Source organism: Cryptomeria japonica, chromosome 4, assembly GCF_030272615.1.
Source record: "Cryptomeria japonica chromosome 4, Sugi_1.0, whole genome shotgun sequence".
NCBI lineage: Eukaryota > Viridiplantae > Streptophyta > Pinopsida > Cupressales > Cupressaceae > Cryptomeria > Cryptomeria japonica.
In genome coordinates this window covers 164,428,129-164,446,356 of record NC_081408.1, presented here as the reverse complement: position 1 = coordinate 164,446,356, position 18,228 = coordinate 164,428,129, and positions in this window count along the sequence as shown.

Sequence of the window (18,228 nt, the reverse complement as noted above, 5' to 3'; positions counted from 1 at the left end):
CATTGGTTGAGGATCATGCCTCTCTCATGCAATCCTAGCCCTCCATAAGCCAAATCAATCCTAGCCATCCAATTGCCTATTTTGCCTATAAGAGGAACCCTCATCCTCAAGCAAAGGAGGGACACATTGAGCATTGTTATTATAGTTGCATAAGTATTTCATTTATCTTTCTCATAGTCATTCTAGTTTGAGCATTTGCATAGCAATAGAACTACACTTTCAAACACATTAAATCCTTCATTTGGCATCCATGACTTCATGCTAAAAATCGAGGGCTGCACTCAAGCAAGCTTTGGATCTTGGAGAGGAGAAGAACAAGGGAGAGTCAACAAGAGCATCATGGGAGCATCTTAGGGAGTCTTCTTACTCCTCTTTCACTTTTTTTTGCTTCTTATTTGTGCTTGTTAATCTCTTTTGATATTTATGTGAAAGATTTTAGTTCATTCATTTTGGTTTTTGGTTGAGACTAACATATTGACTTTTGAGCTTTGGTTTTTGGATTGTCCCCTTTCATGTGTATCATTTACTATTTAATATGAAAATTTCGTATAAAACCATTTTTATTAGATAAATAATTAACATTTATATATCTTTTTCTTACAATAATTATGTTTCTTTAACCTAGTACTTATTATTGGAACAAACCTATCACATTAATAATGGGCTTAAAAGAAATCAAACTCATTTCTAAATTAGAATTTTAAATCAATAATGATCCATACTAGCAAAAAAAATATTTTATGATGAAAAAAATATTTGCTTTTCAAAGCCATTCTCAAATTTTTATCACATAGTGTTAGAGTTATCTTGTATTAGTTAATAATTATTTATTTAATTATTAGTCTATTATACTCTACGCTCAAGCTAAACTTAGGCATTTAATAATATGGTAGGTATTTAATCTAATTATTAAATACACTTTATCCCTTTAGGGTTGCACATCTTTAGGGTTTCATATTCTCCTTTTATAAGGATTGTATTGTATTTTTCTATTCTATTCCCTCTCTGAATGATAATTTTTTTCTTCAAAGCCATTATTGTGTTTTTGTCTCCAATCTTCCCTTGTGACAGGTATTTTGCTTCCAGGTGCTCTTGGGATCTCTGAAGTTGTATTTACTCAACTTCTTTATGGTATCAGAGGCTACATCTGATGCTGCTTGTTCTTGATTTTTTCAGAAGATTTTCTTTGGAGGTAAGGGTTTCAGTTTTTTTTATTATTATTTTGGATCTGGGGCGCCTCTTTGTTTTTGGGTATTTTGAGCTCAAATAGGCCTCACCGTTGAGCTCAGAACACCCAAAAATTCCCATTTCCATATAAAATTTGTCCAATTTGGACAACTTTGGCTTTGGGAATTTTTTTTTATTTTGGCCCTTCAAGGGAACGTTTTTCGAGGAAAAAATTGGGTAGTTTAACAACTTGCCCAGGCCAGAACCCTTACCGTCGATCGTCGACAGTCTATTAACCGCTGGGTCCAGCCAAGTGGTTCACCGTCAGGGTTAGGGTTCACTTCCCCGCTTGCTTTCTGTCAGGGTTACGGTTTACCGTTGGGGCTTTCCATTGACGGTCTTTAAACCATTGGTCGCCTGAGCTCAACCGCCCCGCTACAGGGAGCCACTGCCACCCAGTTGCCACCCACCACCTGCTCCGCCCCACCGCCACCCTAACACCACCTCCCTACCACCAGCAGGGGGGCCTTTTTTTTACTTGAAGGGCTTTTGACAGGCTATTGGTTTTATTGCCATAACTTGGGCAAACGGAGTCGATTTTTGAAAAATTGTATATTGCTGGAAAGCTCTTTTCGATCTCTATTCAGATATGGAGGTGAGATTTGCTGATTTTTTTCATTTAGTACCTATTTTTTGCTGTCAAAGTTAGAGCTCTTTTCTGCACTCCGGGAGCCATAACTTGGGCAAACAGACTTCGTTTTCGAGAAACGAATAGGTGTCAGAAAAGTCTTGGAGAGCCCTATTCAGATTTAGGGTTAATTTTGTCAGAAAAATTACCAAGTACACAACATATTGTGTGACGCATTTTTTAGCTCTTGTCTTCTTTTCTGGCTCTCAGATTGTACTGGTTTTTGGTTTTACATCTTGTGGGGGGTGTTATTTTACTACTTTCTGTAATTTACTTTAGAAAATCAGAAAACCTAAAACCCAAAAAAAAAACCTTCTGCATCCTCTTTCTAGTCTGAAATATCACTTAATTAAAAAAATCAAGAGTAGGTACATGTACAGGTACACAAGGCAGATTCTTCAGTTGAGCTTCTTACATCCCAAAACTATCACCTTTGGAAAGCTCGTATGATGAGGCTTCTTAGATCATGAGGGTTGTGGTCCTATTTGGATGCGGATCAACCTCAATTGCAGCGTTCTTTTGATATTATTCAGCACATGAATAAGATGGATGAGGTTATGGGTGTCATCTCCTTACATGTTTCTAAAAACTTGCTTTTTCACCTTGATGGTTTGCTCACTCCTCAGGCTATGTGGTCTAAATTTGATACTATCTTTGGTACTATCAACGAGTTCAGAGCATTATAGATTGAGGCAGAGATCTCTTCCTTGTTACCTGAGTCCTTTCCTCACATTAAGGACTTTTTGAACAAGTTTAAAACCACCAGATCTATCCTACATAGTTGTGGTAAAAATAAGACAGACACAGAGTGTATCTACCTGTTCTCTCTAAGTTTCGAGGTCCCTATCAGATATTTGCTTCCACATTTTATTCTACTATGGATGCCTTGGGTACACGCTTTACCATGCCTACTTTTGATGTGTTTTATGATCATTTGACTTGCGAGCAGGCTCACCTATCTCTGTTGGACACTCTCATAGGATCAAAGAACAAAAGCATTGGTTTCTCAGACATCTAAAGAGAACAAGAAGCAGAAACTGAAGCCTAAGAAGGATTCAGTTAGCAATGAGTGTTCCTCCAAGCCACCACCTAAGTCTGATTATAAACCAAAGTCCTATCCCAAACAGGAGAAATCTTCTAAGTTTGGTGAGTCTTCCTCCAAGAATAAGAAGAAATAAGATGAACTTTGTAGTTTTTGTGGCGAGGAAGGACATCTAGTTTCTTGATGTTGGAAACAATTAGAGGCTTTGGAGGAAGCCATGCAACAACATCATATTTCTTCTCCTCAACCTCCATCTTCCTCTTCTACAAGGAAAGGACATGCTCTTTTTGCACGAGCTATTACTTCTACATCCACTTGGATTATTGATTCAAGGGTTGTTCAAGACATGACACACTCACAACAACTTGTTACCTCACTTGTTCATAGTGATACTTTATAGATTGCAGTTGGTGACTCAACACAACTTTCAGTTTCATGTTTTGTTCCATTGACAGGTGGTTGTTTTCAGGATGTTCTTTTGGTTCCTGATATTTCGACGAACCTCCTCTCTGTTTATTAGATTTGTCATTCTGGCTCTGGTAAAACAGATGAGTTCTCACCACATGATGTGGTTATTAGAGAGCTTCATGATCCCGATTTGGTTGTGGCTACTGGCAGTGTTGATCCTAATTCTCAGTTATACCGATTTGATAGCTTTGAGAGTCTAGATGGTTAAGGTGTTTCTCTTGTAGCACATTCAGATTCAATGAGCAGACTTTGGCATGAGCATTTTGGCCATGTCAATTCCAGATACTTACAACAAATGAGCACACAAACACTTGTGATTGGGCTCCCTCAAATATACTGTACTGATGGTGTATGTTGAGGTTGTGCACTTGGAAAGCATCATCGCGATCCTTTTTCTACAGACAGAGCCACACATGCTAAGGCACCCTTGGATTTGATACACAGTGATCTTATGTCAGTTCCGACTCCATCTTTTTCAGGGTCCAAGTATGTGCTCACAGTCATTGACGAATTCTCCTGACATACATGGGTGTACTTTCTTATGTACAAGTCTGACATCTTTGATTCATTTCGAGTCTTTAAGAAATTTGTAGAGAAGCAGTCTGGTCTTTCTATCAAAAGGATACACACAGATAATGGGAGAGAATATGTGAATCAGGCTTTTACAGATTTCTGCACAGAGCATGGTTCACGGCATCAGTTATTAGTTCCTCACACTCCTCAGTAGAATGGTGTTGTTGAGAGAAAGAAAATAACACTACGGGAGATGGCCAATTGTATGCTTCAATCACATTCTATGCAGCCTACTTTTTGAGCTAAGGCAGTTAATTTTGTGCCACTTATATTCAAAATTGGATGACTCATAAGGCATTGAGCCAAATGACTCCTGAGGAGGCTTGGTCCCATGTCAAGCCTATTGTTTCATCATTCTGAGTTTTTCATAGTGAGGCTTGGGCATTTATTCCAGATGCTTAGAGGAAAGCCATGGAGAGGAAGAGTCGACCACTCATTTTTGTTGGCTACTATGAGGATTTTAAGGCGTACAAGTTGTTTGATCTTGTTTCCTGAGAGACCTTATTTAGGCGAGATGTCCAGTTTGATGAGCACCTTCCTCAGATGGATTCTCCATCACCAACTTCTCCCTCATTGCCTCCTCCTCCCTCTTCATCTTTTCAGGATTCCTTATTCTCTGAGGATGATGCAGATGATGGTCCACCATCCCCACCACCACCACCACCCATAGCTCAGCCTTTGCCCAAGTGGGTTCGGTTTACAGTTGATGTTGTTGGTTCTATGGCAGGTGATCCTTCTGACACTCGTCATACTCATGCACAGACATCTGGTTCTAGTCTTCTGAGTCATGCCATTTCGGATGATCCTCAAAAATTTTCAGAGGCAACAGGTCACCCAGATTGGGATAGGGCCATGGATGAGGAGTATTCTTCTTTGATGAAGAATCATACTTGGGATCTTTGTACTCTTCTAAAAGGAAGAAAGTTGGTTCGGTGCAAGTGGGTGTATTGTACCAAGTATGTTGCAAATGGTTCTATTAATAAGTATAAGGCTCGTCTTGTTGCGAAGGGGTTTTCTTAGGTGGAGGGTATTGATTACTCCGAGACCTTTGCTCTTGTTGCCAAGATGAATTCTATTTGCTTTGTACTTCATTGCAGCTTCATAGGGATGGACATTTTTTCAGATGGATGTGAAGAGTGCTTTCTTGCATGGAGTCCTTCATGAGAAGATCTATATGGAGAAACCTCAGGGATTTGTGTAGGATTCCTCTTTGGTTTGCAGACTTTGACGTTCATTATATGGTCTCAAACAGGCTCCTCGGGCCAGGTATGAGAAGATGGACTCTTTCTTTCTCTCCACACTCTTCACACATTGTCATTCAGATCCCACAATATATATATATATTCAGCGTCAGGGGGATGATATAGTTATCCTTGTGCTCTATGTTGATGATCTTATCATTACTGATACCTCATCCTCCTTGATTTGGGATATTTAGAGAGCCTTGATGGAGTAGTTTGAGATGACAGATCTTGGCCTTCTGCACTATTTTTTGGGCCTACAAGTTATTTAGTCTTCCGATGGGATTTCCATACTTTAGTAGAAGTATGCTCTTGATATGCTTCACAGATTTGACATGCTTGCTTGCAAGCCTGCACCCACACCTTTTCAATCAGGTGTTGTTTTGTTTGCCACTTTTTCTACACCTTTTGTGGATCCTACCTTATACAAGCAGTTGCTTGGCAGTTTGTTGTACTTGACACATTCTCATTTGGATCTTTCCTTTGCGGATGGTCTTGTCTCTAGGTTCTCCCATGATCATCATGAGAGCCATTGGCAAGCTGCGAAACATATTTTGATATACATTCTGGGCACTGCACAATTTGGCATTCACTATACTTCAAGATCCCCTCACATTATTGGCTTCACTGACTTAGATTGGGTTGGTGATGCTCATGATCGAAAGTCTACTTCTAGCTTTGTTTTTTTGCCTTGATTCTGGTCCTATCACATGGTGTTGCAAGAAGCAGTCTACTATTGCATTATCATCTATAGAGGCTGAGTACTGAGCAACGATGTTAGCTAGTCAGGAGGTTTTATGGCTTCGACAATTGATGACTGAGTTTGGGTTCCCTGCTAATAGTCCCACTCTTCTTTGGTGTGACAATTAGAGTGCCATTCACATTTCCCGCAAGCTAGTGGAGCACCAAAGGACTAAACACATTGAGCTTCACATGCACTTCATCAGACAATTGATTTAGGATGGCTTTCTCAACTTGGAGTACATTCCTACAGAGGAGCAGGTTGTTGACATCTTCACTAAACCTTTTTCATCTCCACACTATCTTCAGTTGCTCTCTATGCTTGGGGTGAAAGAAGTTGTCCTTGGGGGGTCTCATTGAGGCCTTCCTTCCTTCATGTTTTTTTTATATAGCATGTTTTTCCCATCTCTTTTTGGAGTAGAGTTTTTTCCCATGTGGTTTTCTCTATTTCTCTGATTCATAGAGATTTGATTGTGATTGGGTACCTCATTAGGCCTTGTTGTCAGGACCCAAATTTGCCTTCTTCATGTAGTAGTTTTTTGCTTTCATGCATTTAGTTTTTTAGCTACTCCCTAAGTTCATCTTAAGGGGGGGTGTTAGAGTTATCTTGTATTAACTAATAATTATTTATTTAATTATTAATCTATTATACTCTACGCTTAAGATAAACTTAGGCATTTGATAATATGGTAGGTATTTCTAATTATTAAATACACTTTATCCCTTTAGGGTTTCATATTCTACTTTTATAAGGATTGTATTGTATTTTTCTATTCTATTCCCTCTCTTAATGATAATCTTTTTCATCGGAGCCATTATTATCTTTTTGTCTCCAATCTTCTCTTGTGACAGGTATTTTGCTTGCAGGTGCTCTTGGGATCTCTGAAGTTGTATTTTCTCAACTTCTTCACATAGGTTCTTAGAGGTGCAATTATTGTTATTACACCCAAAGCATATTACACTCACATAATAGATGTACAAACATCTGTTTTAAAAAACAAAAATGAAGAGAATAGTTACAACAACATTTTTTTGTATTATTATAAAATCAAATATTGTATTTACAATGACATGATACAATAAGAATAATGTGTTATATTTGAAATTATACCACTATAATTTTTAATTATGCTTATTTTTAGTTGTGCATTGTACAAAAATATTTCCAATTTTCAAACCATACCAAACATAGTTTAATTTTGAACCTCAAAATGATATCTAAATAAAATAAATACTTGCAATAACACCATTCACTGTTATTAGAACAATATTGATAATGCCATCAAAAGTACTAAGGCCAAACTTATTACATACAAAAATAAAATAAATAAATATGAAACCATATTTGTCTTTTATTATTATAATTATAATCAAATAATTCTTTATACATTCAAATATATTTAATCTCACCTTTATACACAAAATCTTTAACTTTAAATACACTTTAAAATCATAGATTTCTTTATGAGAATATGTATTATACAAATAGAATATATAATTATTACTAAATGATACTTATTTCTAATATACTATTACTAGAGAAAGAGTTATTATTAAGATTAAAATTATGGTTATAATCATAGTTAAAATTAGACTTAAAATTACACATTCAACTAGAGTTAGGACTACAATTAATATTATGGCTACAATTATGATTAAAACTTTAATTAAAAAGATCGGTAAGATGAAGGTTACAATATCATTTTCGAACTTTAAACAACTAACTAATCTCTAAATCACTATATCATGCCAACTCATCTATCAAATACTTGCATTACAATATTATAATGACAAGTACTCGCCACTACATGGCACTTGTTTTTTTTGTGTCACACAAGGCACTTGTTTGTCATGTTTTCATTGATGGGATGATTTTTTGAATTTTTATTTTTATTTATTTATTTATTTTCTTTGTATTTTTTTGTTTTTTGTTTTTTTTGTTATTTATGAGTTATTTTGAGGATTGGGTATAAAAATATTTGATACGTATTTTGTTAATTGGCTCTTCTAGCATTTCTCCTTCTTGTATAGAAAGTTGGTATGTACCATATCCATAAGTTGTAATGATGTAAGGGCCTAGGCAGTTGGGCCCAAACATTCCCAACTTTCCTATTTCTTGTTTATTTGTGGGATTTTATTTTAGGACTAGATCTCTAATCTCAAACTTATGAAATACAAATCTCTTATTGTAGCTACGACATAGATGATTTTGATAGGATTGAAGGTGATTTAATGTAGTATGTCATCCCTCATCTAGCAACTCTAGCTCATGCAATCTAGAAACTTTGTATTCTGTATCATCAATGAAACACCGCAAGGAGATAAGTTGACCTTTGTCTAGGTAGGATAGCTTTAAAACCATAGACTAAGGAGTATGGAGTGCATCTATGGGAGTGTGGATATTAGTTCGATAAGCCCATAAGGAAAGATTAAATTCGAGATGCCTATCAGGATCAGCTTCATTAACATTCTTTTAAAGGATTTTTAGGAAAGTTTCATTAGATGCCTTAGCTCGACCAGTACTTTAAGGGTAGTATAGAATTGAAAGTGGTGTTGAATATGAAATTTGTCGCAAAGCTCACAAACATCTTGATTTTTTAAAGCGTGGTCATTATCATTAACAATGGATGAAGGGAAATCATTTTGGTAAATGATGTATTTTCACGAGGGCTTCACTTAGTGAACCTGGGTTATAGCACATGTGTTCATGGCATACTAAATAATCCCCCTATTTTCAAAAAATATTTCTCTAAAATCCTTTTTTGTCACCCCTCCCAATACATAGCCTGAATTAAAAGCCCACTATTTTCACCAAATATTGTATTTTTCATAGCCAAAATTAAAAACCCCCCTATTTTCACTGATAGGAAATATATTGCACCCTCATTTTGGGGATATTAAAACCCCCTAATATGAATGCACATGATATAATATTGTCTAGCCAATGAATCCCCCTCCCCGTCCCCCATGTGTAATTTCAGAAAAACTTGGTAATTTGATTTTTGATAATGTAGGTAAGAGGAATGACTTAAATACACTTTGTAAAGTACTCAAATCTAGTGATGATGAACTTGTGTCCATTAGATGAAGTTTTTGAACACACCAGATGCTAAGAGGGGGGTTTGAATTAGTATCCCTTGAAACTTAGTCTTTTTTGCTCCAACTACTAATTCAAATCTTTAAACCAAACTGAAATAATAAAACATAAAACAATCAACACAAGTAAACAAGAGAACACCAGATACATGTGGAAATCTCCACAAGGGCAAAATGACAGCGAGAAGAGTTGTTTGGAGCTACTATCTAAATCCAACTTCACAAAAATAAAATAGATTTACAACTTTGTTTTAGGGCTACTATTACTATTTACTAAGTTGTCATTAGTTTTATGTCCGAAGTCATCCTATATACTCTAGTCGGTTAATACTACCGAAATACTCAGTCGGTAAGCTCTAAAGTAGTCAGCTATAGAAGAAAGAAGTCACAGAGTTTAGTATACACCGAGCTGTCTACCGAGTAACGCTCTATGTCTACCGAGCAACAAAGATGGTATACAGAGTTAATATGAACCAAGTGAAACGTGTTACCAGATTCATTGAACCTGCATACATATGTGGAAACGTGTTACAAGATCAAGGAACAGGGAACCGTTATCACATAGGAAATTGCACCTTAAAATTTTGTATGATTTTGAGGACATCTATCTAATAAAATAATTTGTATGGTTATTCATTCGATGAATCATGTTTGTAAGATCAAAGCATGAACAGATCACCATCATAAGAGATCTATTTATACAACATGAAATGAGGATCAAAAAGCATGAAGCAAGACATGTGTGATATATAAGCTGAAAGGCAAAATCATGAGAAAGCACAATGTGTTGTGACTGTTATGACTGACAGAGATATTCAGAGGTCACCGAGAAAGACTTCAGAGAATAGTTAAGGAACAGAGTAAACAGAAGGGTTTACCGAGTTGATTTATCAATTACCGAGGTATGCTATGAGCAAGGTAATTTCATATTGAGCACATAGAATCTGCTATAACATTTCAGATGTGAAGTTGCAGATATTTTGTAAAGATTTTGATTGTATTATTTTGAGTTGTAAGAGAAACCTTTAACAAGGTAAAAGACTCTAACAAAGTCTATAAATTGTAAAGCCTTTAACCAGGTACAACATTTAGTATAAGTGTTGTAAAATCCTTTAGCAAGGTAGATCTAAAGATCTTGATACTCCTAACAGGGTAAGCTATCAAAAATAGCTAAACATGTAGCTCTAAATGAGCAACCTTTATTATTGCAGTAGTGAAGTTGTGGGTGCCATCCCCACTGTAGTTTTTCTCTCTAACAAAGAGTTTCTGCATAACCAAAATATATGTGTTATGGAGTGAAACATGTATGAATGTTATTTATATGTTTTAGCTTTGTATTATGTTTCAGCAATATTAAGTTTATGCTTAACAGTAAAGTTATTGTTGAAGAAAAGTTTTGAAGTACTGATTCACCCCTCCCCTCTCAGTACATTAGCTTTCCATATTAGACCTAACAATTGGTATCAAAGCTTCAATCTTGGAAAAGGGTTTAACTGCCTAAAGAGAAAGATCTTATCAATGGAATGCTACAAACAATCTCAGAGAATTGTGAATCTTCAAAATGAATTGGATCATGCTAATCAAGTGATTACAGACATGCAGAAACAAACGCAAAGATCACTAAAAGTTAGAAGAAGATTGTCTGATGATTTGCAAGACTCACAAAAACTGGTGGAACAAATTGAGACATCATCTGAGAACAGTATATCTGAAGAGACTGAAGAAATGATTGGAGTATTGAAAGAAAAGAACAAAGCACTAACTGATCAGCTAAAAGCAATGAAAAGAGAACATGAGCATTTCAGCACACAAATGACTGAAAATATTGATGCATTGAGGACAGCTGAGGATAACATAAGAGATATAGAAAGAGAAAAACAACAGCTTGAAGCATTAGTGTTTGAAAAGAATGATGAAATCACAAGGATGACTGGAATTCAACAAAATCTATCTGATCAATTGGGTTATGCACATCATGAAGAAAATCTGAAAGAAAATGAGAATCAAGCATTGAAACTTGAAATATCAAGATTGACCGATGAACTTGAAACAGAGAAGAAATCCAAAGAAACACTGAAGAAAAGTTATGAAGCATCAAAGATGTTGGGTGAGCAACTGAATATAAAACGACCCAACAAAGTTGCAGGACTCGGTTACAAAGGAAAAGACTCTACCGAGAAAGGAATCCACATCACGGAGAGAGGAGAATCATCAAAACAAGCTGGAAACAGGAAGAAAATCAAAGGAAAGAAGCCTATTTGCAACTACTGTGGAAAACAAGGACATACTGCCAACATGTGCCAAATCAGAAAAGGTAAGCAACCGAATGTCACTAGGTCTAATGGTTATTGTTACAATTGCAATAAGTATGGTCACACATCTAATCAATGTAGGACAAAGTCTGTTAGCAATTATCAGAAGGCAAAATTCAAGGGGTTTTGTAAAAACTGCAATAGATATGGACACAGTACCGAGAAGTGTTGGTTTAAGTAGAAGAACTATATGTGGTCTGCACACTGAGCAAATACTAGAAGCTACCGAACTTACACAAATCCTAACCGACAGTATACTGCAGTACCATGGGATTATAATACAAGGATATGGTGTGAATGTTGTGGAAGATATGGACATATAAGTGCCAATTGCTTTATAAGGTTTGGACTGAACAACCGAAGATCATGGAGAAATCTTGGAATGACATGTTTTCATTGTCACAAAGTTGGACACTTGGCTAGAGATTGTAGAGATCAACCTAGAGGAGATACTGAGGAAATAAAAAGCAAATTACAGATGATTTGGAAAAAGAAGGAAAATGTGTCAACTAATAAAGACAACACCTTACCTACCGAGTTAGGTGCATCTATTTCAAATTAATCGGTAAAGGTATGAAGAGACTACATTCTCTCAAGGTCAAATCTTAACAATTCCTATTTTATCATGTACTTAATTCCAAAATCTACATAGCTAAGATGCAATAGCAAGTTTGAAATTTTATCTAGTCTTTTGGAAGTACCAGAGAAGTCAGCAAATGCAGGAAGCTTGTCTAGTCGGTAAAAGCATAAAAAGGAAGGTCATCGATTTAATGGAACCGAGTGCATTTAATGTTTTTTGACCTAACTGCACGGAGCCCGATAAGGTAAAATGTGTACTTAAAGCCTTTTGCACGATCATTTTACACTTACCAAGTTTTTAGAAAGTAGAGCTAAGAGATTCAAAGGCGATCAAACTCCTCCCGAGCAAATTTCAAGGTATTTATTCATCAAATCTCAACGCATTTTTCAAGCAAGTCAACCAATCATATTAGTTGAGAATACCTGCTTTATATTTACTAAGTGGAAAGCGTTTGCTGGTTAAGTTTCAAACCCTAAGCTTTTTTTAGTAATTATCCAAAGTTTGAAATGGCTCCAAAGATTCAGAAACCTATTGTTGTTGAAACCATTGAGAAGCCCTCACTGAAATATTCCTTACCTCCCAAAGTAGCATCTGAACCCGATGATAAAACAACATTTTCAGTCATTCTAGATAGGGTTCTACTAGTTGAGGATGTCAGATTCTACACTAAGTGTCATGTTGAGGAACTAGGTCATATTGAGATCAATGACACGTATGATGAATTATGCACCGATGGAAACCTGGATAGCAAGTTTGAGCATATCAAAGTCAAGGGATTGACCGAAGCCCTAACCTACCCGCGAATCTTCAAACCCCAATGGGTTAAATTTGTTTTGAGCAGAGTTCATGATGACTTTATGTGGTTAGAAGAGCAACCATTCAAAATCACCAAGGAAATCATCCACTTAATCACCAGATACCCTATATTCGACCATGCCCGAACTCAGAAAATGATTTCACAGAAAGAATTGATCACTTTAACCGGAGTTGAATCTGAATGTAGAAGTTTGAAATTGAATAATGTTACAGATGCAGAGCTGAAGTTTGCAATTAGAGTCATAGGTTATTGTTTCTTTTAGTCGGCAAGGGAAAATAGTGTACCATGTGCAACTATTGATTTAGCATACAAAATTGTGAAAAAGGGTATGAAGATTGACCTATGCGAAGTGTTGTTGAAAAATATTTTTGAAAATCTCAACACCATAAGGAAGCCGAAGAAGAACAACCCGGCAAACACACTAAAGTTTGGGTCACTCTTGGTATGCATGTTTTTGTATTTTCAGAAATTCTTTCCATCAGTTGGTAACGTAGTTTGGGAGCTACACCGACCAATCACCCATTAAATAAATGACTTCATCAATCAGCTAGGTGATAACTTCAATGAGATAATGGATGATTACTTTAGCAAATTTTAGGAAAAGATGCATAATAGGCACAGAATACCACCCCAGTTAGTGGAGAAATACAAGGATAATATATGTTTTGAAGTGGACACTGACTACTGTTATGTCAATGTAGTAGAACCAAGAACTCAATCTTTGCCGCCTCTAGGTTATGAGATTGATTCTGACATTACGCAACAATAGATAGATTCCTTTCTTGCACTTCCAAGGTATGCTACCGAGATCAGGTACGGTACCTATGAAGAGGTCAAAGAAAAAGTTAAGATGAGCATTGTAGTACCTAAGGCTACAAGAAAAGCAACCAAAATGATCAAAGTATTAATAGAGAAATTTGGAGAAGGTTCTTCCTCCACTCCTGTCAAGAGCAATCAAGTCATCACTGAGGAAGAATCTGAAGCCCAAGAAGCAGCAATTACATTGAGCACTGAGTTGCCAAAAGGCAAAATTTTGAAAGGAAGAAACATGATACATCACAGGTATCACCTACTCCTCCAGTGAATCACCCCAATACTAGATCATCTGCAGTGTCATCGAGTAAGAAGTAGAAAAATGTTGCAATGCCTAAGGTAACAAAAACTTATAAGAAGTCTACTCGGAGACTCATTTTGAATAAAGAGTCAAGTGACACTGAATCTGAAGATGTAAGTAAATTTCAGATTGTTAAGAGCACAAAGAAAGATGTACATAGTGTTGATAATTTTTGTGCAAATCTAAAATAATATGGTGGATTTGGAGCATTCAGATATGTAATATGAATCCAAAACTGATGCAGAAAAGAGGCAAATTGAAGAAGCTGTAATTTGCACACCTCTTAAATTCCGATTAGTCCCATTGGAACTAACTAATTCTCTTCCAAAAGAATTGTACTTACACATTGATAACAGGTGGAAATATGCTATGGACTCAGAAAAGCAGATGAGAGAAAGAAGTCTAGTACATCTCTTTCCAGACATGTCGGTAGATGAGATAAGTGAACATCTAAAAAACTACTAGACAAACTTCCTAGTCAAGCAAAGAGCCTTGAAACTGATGAATGGACTTTACCTTGAAGTAGAGAAAGAGACAAAACAAAAATGGCAAGAAATTTTTCGAATCAAGAGTGCTAATGAGCAAGGTGAAGTTGAAATAGTTGATATCACCGGGCAAGATCCTGTTGATACTATACAACTTAATGAGGATATCATGGACATCGAGGTACAAGAACAGGAGATGATAGAAGGGAATGCCTATGCCAAACTGGTATCAAGGGAATCAGTTTTGGAATAAGTCAAGTCTTATCCTCTGGTAACTCAGCATGTTTCAACCGAGACACATCAGGACACTGAACAAGGCAAAGAGGGTCAACAATCTACCAAAGGAGAAGCTACTTCTCAGACCACTGGGGAACAAACTTCTCAAGCCCCAACAAGCACTGAAACTGTTGCCACCGAGACCCCAAGCAAGGATTCATAGAAGGCTACATCTAAGGCTAAAGAAACTGACAAAAGTGTTGCCTCTACCGAGCAACCTACCGAGGGTGAACAAGCCTCCCAAGCCATTGTACTGGTTCAACCGATGAAAGCCTCATCATCTAAAGAGAAGAAAATGAAGAAGCATAGTTTCAAGCTAGATCTGTCAAAGCTGATTGTGTTGCTAAATGTAGACATTTCAAAACTGAAAGGGCAAGCACTCATTGAATTTGGGGAACTATGCAAAGCCAAAGCAGAACAAGAGAGACAAATGGCTATACAGAAGAAAAATAGAGTACTTCAGAAGGTTAAAGCATTATTAACAGAAAGGCTACCTGAAGCTACCATGACAAAAGATGCAGCCATCCATATTCAACTGGATGAACTCCTCACTAAAATAGAAACATCTAGAGTAGACGCATCTGAATACCTGAGCAAATTGAAGGACAAAGAGCTCACTGCCAAAATTATTGAAGAGGTACAGAAAGCCATTGCTATCGGTAAAGTTAAGCTAGCTAGACTCATTGCTGAGTTGTCCCCCCAACTCAAACATATTCTTTATTTATTTCAAAAGCTCTGTTCATTTTCTTTATTCATTAAAGATATCAAGAATAAAATCGAAGTTATTGAAAAAGAGATCACCGATCTCTCAAATAAATTGACCACCGAGCCCAATTCTATTCAAAATTTCTATACCAAGTTACAATCTCTCATGGCTCAATAGTTGGAACTTCGGAATGAAGAGTACAAAATAAGAATGGATGTCATGACTCTTCAAACCTTATTCATTCCACACTTGTCCTCCATCCAAGAGCAGATCAACCAGGCTACACAGTTGTCCACTCAAGCCGAGGGAAGCACTTTAGATGGTCTGATTTCACTATTAGCTGATATTACAGCTCAGAATTCCCTAATGGACAGTGTCAAGGATGCCCTCTCTACCGCTCTCACTGATGCACGTACAAAGTACAAATCCATTTTTGACCAGTTGCCTCCACCGAATGGTAACTAGTTTTGATGTTTATCAAAAAGGGGGAGTATAGTGTATACAAGAGGAAGTATGCCGAGTAGATCAAAGTATCCGGATGTACAGGAAATTTTGACAAGGGGAGCAGTGAACGTCGAGTCGTAAATACAGAACAATAAAGCTGCATGCAAAATCAGAGTTATGTGCAATATATTGATAAGGGGAGTATATCTGAGTATACTATTTATTGACAATTGTATATACTGTCAATTTAGTCAAATTTTGTAAGTATATATAGATTTTTGAGTTATGACTTTGAAAGGAGTTTTGTCAAACATTTCAAAACTAATGTCAAAAGGGGAGATTGTTACTATTTACTAAGTTGTCATTAGTTTTATGTCCAAAGTCATCCTATATACTCTAGTCAGTTAATACTACCGAAATACTCAGTCGGTAAGCTCTAAAGCAGTCGGTTATAGAAGAAAGAAGTCACAGAGTTTAGTATACACCGAGCTGTCTACCGAGTAACGCTCTATGTCTACCGAGCAACAAAGATGGTATACCGAGTTAATATGAACCGAGTGAAACGTGTTACTAGATTCATTGAACCTGGACACATATGTGGAAATGTGTTACAAGATCGAGGAACAAGGAACCGTTATCACATAGGAAATTGCACCTTAAGATTTTGTATGATTTTGAGGACATCTATCCAATGAAATAGTTTGTATGGTTCTTCATTCGATGAATCATGTTTGTAAGATCGAAGCATGAACAGATCACTGTCATAAGAGATCTATTTATACAACATGAAATGAGGATCAAAAAGCATGAAGCAAGACATGTGTGATAGATAAGCTGAAAGGCATGCATAATGTGTTGTGACTGTTATGATTGACAGAGATATTCAGAGGTCACCAAGAAAGACTTTAGAGAACAGTTAAGGAACAGAGTAAAAAGAAGGGTTTACCGAGTTGATTTATCAATTACCGAGGTATGCTATGAGCAAGGTAATTTCATATTGAGCACATAGAATCTGCTATAACATTTCAAATGTGAAGTTGCAGATATTTTGTAAAGATTTTGATTGTATTATTTTGAGTTGTAAGAGAAACCTTTAACAAGGTAAAAGACTCTAACAAAGTCTATAAATTGTAAATCCTTTAACTAGATACAACATTTAGTATAAGTGTTGTAAAATCCTTTAGCAAGGTAGATCTAAAGATCTTGATACTCCTAACAGGGTAAGCTATCAGAAATAGCTAAACATGTAGCTCTAATCGAGCAACCTTTATTATTGTAGTAGTGAAGTTGTGGGTGCCATCCCCACCGTAGTTTTTCTCTCTAACAAAGAGTTTCTGCGTAACCAAAATATATGTGTTATGGAGTGAAACATATATGAATGTTATTTATTTGTTTTAGCTTTGTATTATGTTTCAGCAATATTAAGTTTATGCTTAACAGTAAAGTTATTGTTGAAGAAAAGTTTTGAAGTACTGATTCACCCCTCCCCTCTTAGTACATTAGCTTTCCATATTGGACCTAACAACCCAAGGAAGCTACAACTCCTTGATACATTGATTTATGGCTACAACCAAACAAAGTTCTCTACTCCCTAGATATCAGAACATTTATAGAAGAGGCTACAACCTTGGAATATCATGAATAATCGATTGACTCTCACCGCAACACCTCTGCTGACCACATCAGCTAGATTTGGCTAATTGTCTCTAGCACAATGAAGTCACTTTTTGAATATTGTAACCTTTGGATCACTACCTCTAGTGTGCCATTGATAATCCACCTTGAACGCTTGCACAATCACACATCTCTACCACAAATATTCTTCAATATATATGTTTTGCAACATTCAATAATCCTTCTTCAACTTGACAAATGATGAGAAACATGAAACATGAAACATGCATTAGGTTGGCCCAAAAAATCTCTGTAGAGAAAAGAAACCCATTGTGATCCTATCTAGAAGAAAAAAAAATACTAAAAACAAATTTGAAACTCATTCCCAAGTATGCACAACCATCTGATCATTGGTGCATAACACTCGAAATCAACAACAAGATAACATATTGATGAAACATGCAACCCTTTAATAATTGGCCCAAGAATACATCTATCAAGAGAAATTACACATTTTAGATCACATCAAGATTTAGCTCATCCAAAAAAAATATTTCCACATCCTCCAAAGCTAGCACAAACACTCAGATACATGGTGCACATGACAATGCAATACATATCAGCCAAATAGTCACAAATCTGCCAAAATATCTAAATTAGACAACATGCGACATAATATAGATGAGAATCTAATGTATGGACCACATAGACACATTCCAAGAACATTCAAAAACCTTCCCATACACTCCATCCAAATGATCATGCCAAATTAAGTCGGCGCAGACAAGTACATACATAATGCTTCATACTAGGTAAGCTAGAAAACATAGTCTTGAGAGAGAATGTTAACTATCATACTTGTAC